General features: G+C 32.2%; 1 protein-coding gene and 1 long non-coding RNA gene across 7 annotated transcripts in view; one reads left to right on the top strand and one right to left on the bottom strand.

Annotated features, from left to right (window-relative positions):
* si:dkey-237h12.3 overlaps positions 1-14,043 on the top strand; it is a 312,347-nt gene that overhangs the window by 165,280 nt on the left and 133,024 nt on the right. The window lies entirely within an intron of this gene.
* Positions 2,553-7,492, bottom strand: LOC147840866 (uncharacterized). Of its 4 annotated transcripts, XR_015507783.2 has the most exons (7): positions 6,120-6,844; positions 5,758-5,813; positions 5,159-5,218; positions 4,986-5,055; positions 4,240-4,354; positions 3,864-3,975; positions 2,553-2,781 (listed from the first exon to the last, which is right to left on the bottom strand). It is a non-coding gene; the product is annotated as an uncharacterized LOC147840866 (long non-coding RNA). The 4 variants fall into 4 exon arrangements; XR_015507782.2 differs by lacking the exon at positions 4,986-5,055 and having other exon boundaries at positions 6,120-7,492; XR_015507781.2 differs by lacking the exons at positions 4,986-5,055; positions 6,120-6,844 and having other exon boundaries at positions 5,758-5,855.

Raw genomic sequence — 14,043 nt, forward strand, 5'->3', positions numbered from 1 at the left:
CTCACACACAGTAAGTGATTTGGAATAAAAAAAATTGTAATGTTCAACCTAATTAGTTTGTTTAAATTCAGCCCATATGTGGTTTGCAACCTTCAAAAAGTGAGTAAATCCAATGAATATTATTTTTTTCAGTGAGGTTAATGCAGATGTCAGCAATCAGATGCAATGAGTGCAGTAAACAGTGCTTATTTTTTGTTTGTGTTATTTGTGGCATCTTAATTTGTTTGAACAGGAATATTAGATGGATGAGTGCATACCTTATGAAGCAAAGAGGATAATGAATTAGGCCTATTGGAGTGCAAAAAGCTCCATCAATACTAACTCAATTGAAAGACTCTGAGTCAGTGGAACTAAAAGGACTAACGATGTTTAAGGATGAAACTGTTTTCTTGAGGCCAGACAGACAGCAGAATCTCCATTACTTCAGCCCAGACACAATACACCTTAACATTAGGGTCATTCAATTTCCCTCTCTGCTCTTCAAAGTGGGCCAAGTGATTTGTTTTTCGCTGTGTATTTAAGACGAAGCCTCAATCTCCCCTGGAGAAGTTTAGCATTTAAATTGGTTGATCCAAGCACATTTTACCACAGCTGTTTTTGAAGCATCGTGCTGATGAAAAATCAAAGGTAACGTGCAAATGCGTGACCTTTCGCCGGCTGAATAGCAGACAGTGTCTGAAGAGCTCTTTTTTTGCTGACATCTTTCTTTCTTTTATACCATTCTATAACCATTTCCTATGAAACATCAGAAAATTATTTTTAGACAAAAATGAGAAACTCATCAGAGGTCTAGGGGAAGAAAAAAAAAAGATGCTGTGGAATGAAAGAAATAGCAAGGCTTAATTGCAGTATGAACATATTTTTTATTTATGACTAATACAAATCTCTGCTTATAAAATAAAATATGAAATATAAATTAAATCTAATTAAATTATATTAAAAATAAAATAAAAAATAAAACAAACCTAATGTAAAAATTATACAAAAATGATTCAGTTTAAAGAAACCAATTATATACATTGAATTTTATATAGATATATAGAATTAGCATTAAATAAATGTTTATTATTATTTTTTAATTTAATTTAATTTAATTTAATTTAATTTAATTTAATTTAATTTAATTTAATTTAATTTAATTTGACTAAATCAAATGCTGAGTTGTTTACGACAGCTTTTTATTGAAAACATTGTTTATTCCAAACGAGAGCTGCAGTCTGCATAGGTATTGATTATAAAGTTTTAATATCATGCAAAACTGTAAAGAATGACTGATGCATTATCAAATGCGGAGCAACTCATGAGGAACAGATTTGAAGTGCTGAAATTGACTTTTTTATCATTACACTGGTGAAACAATACAGATATTGACAGCAGTTGGTGAGAAACCAGCATCTTGCTGAATTTGCTCATCGAATGCCTTCAATCATGGCTCAGTTATTATTCAATCAAACATGAATTCACACTAAATTTACATCATGCGGTAACCTGACTGACAGCAACGTGCATTGGCACAGCAGTGTAAATTAAGAAGCATATAGGATGAGTGGGAAAACATAAGATCATGGCAATACACAAGGGGCATGACTCTATGATTGGTAACATTGCCAACCATTGCAAAAGCATGTTTTAAGGGGTTTAGTATTTCAGTTTTTCATGATCATGTCACTGATTTAATTTAAGAAGCCCTAATGTGTGGTGTGTGTTTTTTTTTTTTTTTTGTGTGTGTGTGTGTTTGTTTTAGTGTCTTCTATATGTAAAAATTCAAGTATCAAAGAAGACATGAAGCAGTAATCTTTAATATGTGTGGGTTTATTTGCTGTACATTTCCAGCAATGTAATAATAGTTATAATAGTTGAATATTCATAAAAAGATTTAATAACAAGTGCATCTGAATAGTGCATGTGGTTTGTAATTTCTTCGGAAGCTTGTTATTTATTAGTGTTGGAAAACAAAGTGGCAGAAACTATTGAACAGATATTGTTCCGACAAATTGCGTATCAATATCAGCACGCTTGCTATTTTATTCCTATAAATGTGGATGTTTTTGGTGGTTGCAGCATAAGATTTAAATAAATTTAAACAGTGCAGAATGCATTAAAGTGTATTCAATAGACAGAGAGTAAATAGATACACTGTAAACGATTTCTTGTTAAATTAACAGTAAGTTACTGGCAACAATTATCCAGTAGCTGCTGTATTTCATAAAACAGTAACATTACTGTAATACTAATTACATTAGTATTACATTTACTGTAAAATGTAATACATCATTTTACTGTTGTTGATTTTTACTGTAACACCAATTACAGTAGTGATACACATACTGCAAAACTGAAAACAGTATTTTATTGTACATTTTTACCATGAAGAACTACGGTATTTTAACGTTACTTTCATTATTACTGTATAGTATTTTACAGTTATTAAATGTTATTTTATTTTATTTAATAGTGCTACTTTATAATGGGTAAAAATGTTCAAAAATTGCACAAGTGTTATTTTAACAGTTCAAGAAATACAAGAAAAATAAAGAAACTGAAACTTTAACTTCACAATAAAGGTTTATTGTGTAAACCATGCTAAAACAGTAGCAATAATTCAATATAACAAAGCAACAGAACACTAATAAACAATTGATCATTAAAACCAGTCAACAATTAATGCATCGAAAATTATTACAATTTTAAAAAAGGTGAGAATACTGCTACAAGACAGGAAATGATGAAGGCCAAATGATGTGGAAAGGGACAGTGAAAAAGGGCAGCATGATGATGATCCTGCAAAAATGACAAGCAAAATCAATCACTGAAGTAAAAACTAATCATCCCTCAAACCATTTAATTCATTCAGAAACGAAACACTGCACTGTTGTTTATATATATATATATATATATATATATATATATATATATATATATATATATATATATATATATATATATATATATATATATAACAGTTATAATATATATAACAGTTTTTTTAATTGTTTTTGTTGGTGAAATACAGTTTGTTGTCAATTCACAATTACACTAATGTTAATGGGGAAAAGATCAGCGGGCATTGTTCTTGAAGATCGCTAGTCAGGTGTCCACACAGGTGTGTAAAAAATAAAGTCTCATCTTAACTTAATGTCTGACTCTGTATAGCTCGAATATCTGATTCCATGATCACACTACTAGTGCTTCCACGGATTTTAGAGGGGTGAACACAGTTCATTCTCACTTTAAGAGGCTACATATTTAAAATTAAATAAATAAAAATAATCTAACGTGACTAATGTTAATTAAATACTTTTAGGCTTTTAACACGTATAAATCCCCTTCTAACTTACAAATAAGATTGCGTTAGAGAACATGAAAGCCGTGGGTGATTTTTTAAAATAATGCTAATGATAAGTTACTGATATTTGGTTTGCATGAAACAAAGTAATCACTAAGCATTAATTTTTGGCAAAATCTGCAGAGAGGCTCAGCGACTCGAGGAAATGTGTTAAAGTTGAGTAGAGAACTAAAGAGCAGTCTAGCCTACTTCATGAAATGTTTGTGGTAATATTCTGCTGTCAATTCGTATTACTGTATTTTAATATGCAGCAGTGATGGCATGTCAGCGAGACAAATAAACATTTTATCGAGTCATTTCATACAATTTATTTATTTAATTATTTTTTATACAAACCCTCTAGTGACATTTCCTCAAACTAAATCATCATAACGTTACTGTGCACAGCATCAGTAAAACGTTGAGAATAATTTAAATACTTAATTTTTTAAAACAGTCACTGCTGATTAGAAACTAACATTAAAGCTAAGCTTACAGAAATCCTGTATGCATGACAATATAAAGATGTATTACTCACTGATGTCGAAGCACTTCCAGGTCATCAGAGATGTAGACAGGACAGAATATGTGCTATCAAATGAGCTCTTGTGCAGCCTTTGTTGGACATCCAGGTAGTATGTTCACCCACACTGTAAGAAACAAAAACAGAAACAATTTATTAAAATGTGAGGGATAGTAAACATGTTTGGTCTACAGAGAGAAGAAAATGTTTACTTTAAGCATTGATCCTAATGAATCTATTTCTCAACTACATTTAACCTTATGACGGAAACAGCATTTTTGAGCTTTTAGACCAGGGGTGCTCAACCTTGTTTGCTTTAAATTAGAATTAAAACAATAAATCTCTATGTCAAATAAAATACTTCAGATCTAAATAAAGCAGGTGTTTTTACCTAAAGGTTCCTTCCCTCCAGTTAGTTTGGCTGCAAATCCCTCCACATCTGTGCTTTATTCGGTTCTTGTCTTAAGAGTAACTGGTGTCGCATTCCAGGTCCATCACAATCTGGGCTAGAAGGACAATATGACAAAAGACAAGACACATATAAATAAAAGTCTCAGAATAAAATATTTAAAGGAATAGTTTACTATTTTGCCACTATTTACTCCACGTGTTTTAAACTAGTTTGAATTTCTGTTAAACACTGAAGCAGATATTTTTTAAGAATGTTAGTAACCAGTAACTATTGACATCCATATTTGAACCAAATTTCTTTAAAAAATACGAGTTTGTGTTCAACGGAACAAATTAAATATATAACTATTTTGAAACAAGTGGAGGATGCCAAAGATGTTATTATTTTCATTTTGGGGTGAACTGTCCCTTCAATTCAAGTGTCAAGCAATAGTCATAAAAACTGATGTGTCGCTTGAGGAAAACTAAATCAAGTACCTTCTTTGAACAAGCAGAATCATTATGCCATTGTATTCAGTGATTCTCTTTTACATTTTCCCACTATAAAACGATAGCTTCAACATGCAATCCATGTTAAGACAAAAATGAATAGCATAAAATAACATATTGAACTAAACTTACAGTTTCCAGGCTGTTTGAAAAAACAAACAAACACATACGCCCAGTAAAATTGCTAATAAACACAAAGACAACAGTTATAGAAAAAAATGTTTGTCTAATATTTACTCAGCACTTGGTAGGCAAATAGCATAGCCGTAGCTGTTTTAACACCAGATTTTTTTTATCTTAGGAACTGCTGGAAAAAGAAAAAGAGGTTGTACATGAAACTCCTCAGAACAAATCTGTGAACAACTTGACATTTAAAAATCTAATCAAAATGAGGAAGACATCAACTTTACCTTGAATAATCAAGTGAGGAGTGATTGGTAGCATCAGTTTTTCAACATCAATTACTGTAGCTGAAAAACAGATAAATATAATAAGAGTAAAATAAGACTTAACATTAATTAATCTAAATCTATGGTACAACCATACCAATCTGTATGGGGTTAAAATACATTTGTACACAAATCATTCCCTGACCCCATCAATTTCTCTTAGAATAGGATGGATATATATATATATATATATATATATATATATATATATATATATATATATAGTGATAATGACTTTGGCTTATATCTGTGTACTCAGAACGTACACTCACCTCAGGTACACCTGAACACCAAAAATTAAATGTACAATTAATGACACACTATACATCAAGCTCATTAACATTATTGAGAAATAGATAATTAATATGTATTTTGTTAATATTAACGTTAGCTTAAAATAATTCAACTGCATTTAATTTTCAGCTCCATTTAATAAAACAGTTAAGACTCATTTCATTATGAGTTTAGTTTTAATAACTAAGTTAACTTACAGTTGAAAAATTTTACCATAATGATAGCTTAGTCATAATGACTAACGTTATGTGAAGACCAGAGCTTACCTTAACGGTAAACGTTTAACTTTTCATGGTGACTTCGCCTTCATCTCAGTGTTGTGCTGAAATAGAGAATTCATTAATGCAGTTACAATAAGTTAAAGTTATGTTTTTTCAGGTAACTTAACGTTTGGTCAAAAACTCACTCAAGATAAACTCATTGTATCTAATACCTCGCAAACACTACAATGACCGCCTGGCGTCTGTTATTTCTTGTTTAAAATACCGTTTGTTAACGGATAGCGTGACATAACATAGAACCTACAACTAATGTCACTTGGTTAATTCTTTTAAATTACACACACAATACACAGAAATACTTAAAAAGCAATCCTTTAACGGACAGAATTTGACTTTAAAACACTTACCGAGGATGAATTTGCTGGATGAAAGACGACAGGTGAATTTCAAATTAGGAGAGCCGTTGCCTGCATGTCGAGTCGTGTCCGTTCGGTTCTATGAATCGGCTCCTTAGTGAACAGTAAAGAATTGAATCCGCCTAAAACCGATTCATTTTTTATATGATTCATTACTATTTCGTTATACTGCTTGGCCACACGCATTTATACACTAATTATACACTAATTGCATATTGCTGAATGTGCTTGTGAACACGTGTGATCAAATAATTCCCGAGCAAACGGTTCAATTCGGTTCAATACGATTCAGAGTCGCTCGAGTGCTGAACCGAACCAGTGCAAACGTGATATTGATTATATAGTAACATTGTTTTTTATTCACTTTACCAGCGAAATTATTACATATATCTGACCTTGACAATAAGAATAAAGTTCGTTTGAAGTGTTTTGAGAATTATATATAAATATATATATTTTTTTTTTCTCCCAGAACTCATTTCACATCAACAAGCAAATGGTAATGGCGGATGAGAAAGCCCAGCTAATATTATAAATATTGCGTTTAATATGTCACGAAATGAAATTTTAACAGTGTTTCATGCGAGAATGTAGTTCTTACAAACTCAAATCTGTGGTTTATTTATAGATATCATGTGTAAATTTTAAGCGTGCTTTGCCGATAGGGGAGATTCTGACCTCCAGGGTGTCCATCATCACTCATGTATCCGGCGAAACGAGGTTATCATCGGCTAGACATGTGAGACTTGCCCCGGTCTTAGATGGCTCTATAATGAATGTGTTATGAAATTTAGTTTTATCCGTTTTTCATGCGGGTATGTAGTTGTTTTAAACTCAAGTCTGTGGTTTATTTATAGAGATGGTGGGTATTTTAAAATATTGTTTTGAAAATGCGGAGATATGTGACCTCCATGGTGATGACGGGTGCCCTAACCTCATGAATCCGTCTAAAGCAGGCTGGTCATTATGACATTTAAGCTGACTTTTGTTTCATGAATCAATTACTTTTGTTCCAGTTTACGTTTTGGTTAAGCACAAAGTTATGTTGATTAAAAATGATTTAATATTTTCATGTTAACCTTATAAAATTAAGGTGCAGTACACCCAAATATGGAAAACCAGGGGACAGTTTTATGCACTGAACAGTCTGAAGAAACTGGTTATTTTATTTTTCTTCACAAAATACTTTGTCAAAAAATAAAATAAACATAATAATAATAATAATATAAAGTGTGTGTAGAGTTTTTCATGGTCATTTGCAGTACTGTATTCAGATGCACAGTAACTGATTTTTCCCCAAATTCATTGTAAAATCTGCAGTAGCATACTGTTAATCATGTTCACAGTATGGAAATGTTGAGAATACATTATCATGCTGTGAAAACAGCAATATATACAGTAACACACTGTGCACAGCTTATACAGTAAACAACTGTTGAGAAATGCAGTATAATACCGTGAAAACAACAGAAATCGTTTACAGTGTACCTTTCAAATATTAAAAAGAAGCAATTTGATTCTTTGATTGGTTTTGCTTATCTCTTAGCGTGTAGTCTATCTGTAAATGTATAGCAAAGCAAAAAAAAAAAACGCTAGTTTATTTATATAGCATATTTCATACACAAAGCTAATTCAAAGTACTTTACATAAACATGAAAAGAAACATAAGAGAATAAAAACAAAATAATAAAAATGATAAAATCTGCAATTACAAAGCTCATTGTCTCCCATAAATTGTTTTTGTCGATCTGATCACTTGTAGATGAATCCTAAAATAGGTGTAAATGTTAGAACCTGAACTTGTGTATTATTTTCATAGATGGATTCTTTCATAGATATTACTTTTCAAAATTCATTTAAACAGCCTCCTACTAACCCTCTGCATTCTGACCTAATTCCTAAACCTTACATTGTTACCAGTGCTCACTAGCATGATTTAATTTTGCCATCATTAAGCAACTATCTCTGATGTTTGTGTTTATTTGCTGTACATATCCTGCTATATAATAATAGGTTATAATTATTGAATATTCATAAAATATTTAATAACAAATACATTTGAATGGTTTCAAATTCAGTTCGAATTTCAAAGTTTAAATGCATTTGTTCAAAGCTTCTTGTTATTTATTGTTATTATTATACATATAAAATGTTTAAACTTGGTTTAAATGTAAAAAAAAAAAAAAATGCAAAAACAAAATCAATTGCCGCTATCACAGCAGAATGAACAACTTTTGCTGTCTGTATGGTTTTCTGTTGTCTACTTCAGTGTTCAAATGTGAATTGGCCACATTTATTGCAGTATTGCAAAATGCATCTTAATACAAGGTGTAAACAAGAGAGAACACAAAAAAAAAAACATAATATAAGTCTAGGTATATTCCATAAATGTTTACATCACAATTTGAAATGTTATAATAATACTAGGAATGTATTGATAAATTGTCACACAGATGCATACGTTTCATATTGCTGATTCAAATGCTATGTTTTGCAACACTGAGCTTGCCTTTGATGCTGCTTGTGAATGTTCTTTGGAACAGCGATTTAAGGGAAACTATGTTGAAAACAATTATTGTTTAACAATTTTTTTGGGAAACATACCCCGGGTTGATTGTCTACTGTACATATTTAGTATCTGAGATGGCTCAAATCAAAACACAGAAACTTATTATACTATTTATTAATTATTATACTATTATTTATAGTTTTGCTATTATTTTTGTGTAATGCACAATTCATAAATTTGTTCCCTTGATTTACTAGAGCATGTGCATGATTTAAAATTTGTTCCTTTCTTTGAAGCTAATAGTGTGCATGATTTTTTTTTCATTCAGTTCCTCGATTTACTAAACTGTGGGCACAATTTACTAATTTGTAGCCTCGTTCTGGGTAAATCTTTGTGAACAGGCTGCTTCCTTTACAGTCATATCGATATGTTGATTGGTTACACAAGATTTTTAGAATATGTATGCAAACAGCAAGTGCAGCTATTTTTTTATTTTGTGCACACAATTTATTTATTTATTTATTTTATTTATTTATTTATTTTCTTGCATGCCATGTGCCATCATTCTTTAAAACCTTTAAAACCATATCTAATACTGGGTTAGGGTGTTGGGTTAATCAGTACACATTAGCTCAACTGGCCAATCAGCATGCCAATCAGAAGAGAAAAATAGGAGCTTATTTAGAGGCTGGCAGCTTTTGAAAAATATTGACCAGTAAAGCCTGATATGGGTTGTTGGATGCTTGGTTCTGAGGAATGTTACATGGTGTGCAATTTTTTACAGATAAACACACAGCTACAGTAGTTCCAGTGAGGTCTTGATCACGTTATACTTTTATGTAACTATGCCAAATGGTCCTATCCAAAATGGTGTGTTAATAATGGAATAATTGACTCTGCTCCATTTAGCTTATAAAAATAATGATGTGTATTTTTTTTCCAAGAATTCAACCGCCATTTTTTTTACTTTACCTTTTAAACCAATAAACAAAATACATCCTCTTAGAACTTCATCATATGCAAAATACAAACTCTTATAATCATCAACCTCATCATATGGGCTGTTTAGCTTTAAGATTTCATTACACTAAACAATTTGCCTTTTTTTTTCTGCGAAGAAGAGAATAAAAAGTGATGATTGACCAAAGCTGAAGCGCAGCCCTCAGCAGCATCGTGACAGATGATAGTGCAGGTATGATTAGTCTTTACCGGGGTCTTGGTGAAGCTTTACATTGGCAACAGATTGCAGATGTCAGTTTCAGACAGAATGGCTTGAGGGTGATCGTGTCACTGGAAATGTCTCTCCCTTCAGTCTGAAGTTCCTGCCTGGTAGAAAATCTGGAGAAAGTTAAGTCACCATGCTAGTGAAAAATAACAGCCATTAAACTGGAGACAATACTACCTACTGAGTGTATTCAGATGTTAATATTCAGATGTTAACAAATCGTAACCAGAGTAAAGGAGTAAAAAAAAGGAAACGACCGGGACTGAAATATTTCTCTGTTAGGTTTTAGTCCCAGGGAACACTTTCAGCTCTGCGGCGGTGTGACTTTGATTAAATGCTTGTGCTCGGCTTTACGCTGGACTCTGAATGCCTCCTGAATAGCCTGTCATGGCAGGTAGACAAGTTTCACTATTATGCTAGATTTATAGTCTTATCCTGCCAACTCCTCCACAACTCTTACTCTCATCATGGGTGGGCTCTGCCCTACTGCTACATCTATTGAATATTTCCTAAAGTGAACTCACACTAAAAGCCTGAATGCCAGGGTTAAGTGCCAATTTGCAATATTCTCTTTTTATATATTCATTCTCATAACAAAATTCACAAATTTAGCTTACTGTTAACTCTTTAGTTGTAGAAAAAAAATAGAAATGTGTTCTCAGAGACCGTGGCTGTTCAGAAGCTACTAATTTATTGCATTTATGTGCAACCCTTTAGGTACTGTAATATAAAGAAAGGTAAAAAAAGTCAAGGGATCAATAAGCAAACATCTTGCATAAATATAAGATGATAAATGAGATCAGAATCAGATCCTTATTTCACTCATATTTTGACATTTCGCTTTCTTAAACATTATTTGAAATATGGAAATAGACACTATACAATAACATGGTCACGTTTTAAAATAAGGTTTCATTAGTTAATGCATTTACTAACATAAATTAATCATGAGCAATGCTTGTGCAGCATTTATTAATCATAGTTCAACATTACCTAATGAATTATTAACATTCAAATACATGCTTGTTAACATTGTTTATTGCATCACAGTTATTAAAATACATTGCTAAGGAATTATTTTTATTATTTATAATGTACTAAAGTACCACCAAACTAAAGACATGATTAAGAAGAGACATGTTGATAAAATGTAAGGAGTTATTAATATAGTTAACACAAATTGTAATTATTATTTTTTTAAATCACACAAAAGTATTAGCAGCAGCCACTTTGGCCATCTCCGGTTGGTTGTACCAAAAATTTCTGCAAACGGTCTTAAAATGCATCTTACAGGAAACTAGAAATATTGAATTGGTTTATTAAATATGCTACAAGTAAAAAAATAACAATGATAACAATAAATGAACTCAAGGATGATGGAAGTTACTTACCAACAAATGAACTCTTTTCCAGAACATCGTCATGCAATTCTGGACCAGCAGCCAAAGCACGACTAGGTGGTGACCGACTTATTATATGGAAAACATGAAAAATATTTTAAATTAAATTGTGCATGTTTGCATTTATTTTGTACAACTAAATCCATCTTTGAATGAAGCTTGTAGTCTTACCCTGCCTCGGATTCATAACACCTACAGTTTGCAGTTTGAGTTATACAACCGGTGGATAGCTTGTCAATTTTCTGTGAAACGCGTTAGCACCTATAATGTAACTACATTTGTTTTGGTCCCACTTTATATTGTGGCCTTAACTTATATGTACTTACACAGGAATTCATAGTTTGTTACAATGTTATTATTGTGTAAATACATGTATTAACTGTGTACTTATGCTTGATTAAATTCCTGTATTTAATTACATCTGTAAATAACTTCTGTAAATACATTTGTAAATACACTGTTGACCATCCCTTACACTCTAACCCATACTTAAACCTACCCATACCACCAAACCTGTTCATAACCCAACCCCTATCCCAACTCAAGAGCACCACAAGTGTTCTCAAATACGAACACAGTAAGTACATTGTATTTATATTGTTGATGCAAGTACATAGTAGTGAAGGACACTTAATATAAAGTGGGACCTTAGTTTTTCTTACCGCAATTTTGGGACTTTGCAGCCTATTTTTCTTCTGATTATGTGCTGTGCTGCCATTGCACATTTCTTCTCTTGTAATTTTTTTTTTATTTCGTGAGAATATATTCAAACTGATTTGTGCGAGAGGCATTGAATTCAGTGAGCTGGCGAGTTCTCTGAAAACTCCTGTGAACAGCCGAATCACTGAAATTTCTACAGCAATTTACAGGGCCGTTAACTGCCGAAAATGAGGCTTTTCATGCAGTGTGAGTTAATAACATGAGCTAACATTATCAGATGACTAAATACTGTAACAAAGAGTATTGTTCATGTTGGTAAATACAAAACCACCAATAAAAATTACAAACTTGATGTTACCAATTATTGTTTCTACGTTTAATTTGATGTTGACACCAAAACATGGCTCTTTACATTTACTTTAAGGTATTAATATGCACATTTTAGCGTTAAACAAGTATTAATAAGCATTGCATATAAATCTTTTTTGCTTTTAGAGCTTGTTTTTATATTTCTTATCTACTTCAAAAATAAATCAGTTCTTGCATATTTCACATTAAATTTGGGGTTGTTTTGAAGGATGTGGTAGTGCCTCATGAAGACTGAACTTGTAAAATACAATTATAGTCCACTGGTAACTGCTGGGTTATTCCATGCTCCGGAGGGTTATTCCAACTGTGACATTTTCTCTCAAGTGATTGGATGTGATACCGACTGGCAAAGTCAATGGAAGGAGAGCTAAGGAGGAATGTCTAAATATAGGGTAGCACTCGGCGCAGAATAATCAAGAATGGTCTTATAATTTGTCTTCAAAAGAGCCGGAATAAGTGCAACGGCTCTTCAAGAAATTTCAAAGATATTTCAGCAAAATTGCATATTCAGATAATGTGTATTTTATGTTAATGCCTCATTTTCATTGCCCTCAAATGTGCTTCTTACAATTAGAGGGAAAAAATCAGCTTGTGTTCAGATATTGTATATTCAGTTTTTCTTCTGTTTTTGTTAAATAATACTTTAATAGCTTTGTCCAGGCGTGCACCAACTGTTATGTGTGCTTCACATGCATCTGTTACTGTAAAATGCTCATGCGTCTTAACCTCAACGGCTCCTGTTTACCACAGAATACATGAATGCAATTTTCTTTTCATTATTTACAGAAGTGCAATACAAAACCCCCTTTTCTGCTGCTATTTAGTCTCATTTATCAAACATGACAGTTTATGTTAGACTCTTGTCATGGGCAGGAGGATGTATTTTTTATTTCTTTTTGATAAATGATAGATGCTGTTGTGAAAACGGCTATTTACTCTGAGCTGATTCTTAGACCATAAAAGACTAGAAAAGACTAATTGTTTGCATTCTCTGCCGAAAGAAAACAATAGCCTACATAAATTATTTAGTGAGCTGCCTATTACTGGAAAACGTAGAATTGTGCTGAATGTGTGGCGAGCAGGAAAGTGAACACTTTCTTCAATCAGTTTTATTTGCTTAGACTAAAGGAGAACATGTTTATTAATTTACATTTGGACCACACATATTTGACACTCTTATACATAAAGTATGTCAGTGCAGGATAATAAAATTTATGTTCTTTTTAATCCAAGATGTAAGTGGTTTTTGATGATTCATGAGAAGTAGTTTGATGGCTACAAACACCTTTAGATAAAAAAAAATAAAAAAAACACATACAAGAAAAACAAAACTAATACCAATGGCTCTTTTGAATAGATTAAGATGCATTATGAACCAAATTGAACCTCTGTGCAAGAAACTGAACATTAAAGATGCTGCATGTAAGTTTTTGTTTCTTCTAAAGCATAAAAAGACCATAATATGTTGATTTTTAAGAAACATGCCAAGTGAACATTCTTGTTTATCTGAAAAACAATGCTGAAGTCAGATATTCCGCTTTGAAAATGTGGTTCTTTTAATCCGCCCACTGCCAGTTCAGCCAATTATATTTCAGCACCTCGGGTTGCCTTGGTGGAAAACCATGCATTTCATTCATTCAGTCATGAAGGCTCTCAAAGTGTGCGTCCGGGACCAAAATGCGACCTCTGGTGGACAGTAACAGATTGCGAAATGAGACACAGATTCAGACTTACACATGAGGTGGTTTTTAA

This window comes from Danio rerio, chromosome 14, assembly GCF_052040795.2.
Source record: "Danio rerio strain M-AB ecotype USA chromosome 14, GRCz13ab, whole genome shotgun sequence".
NCBI lineage: Eukaryota > Metazoa > Chordata > Actinopteri > Cypriniformes > Danionidae > Danio > Danio rerio.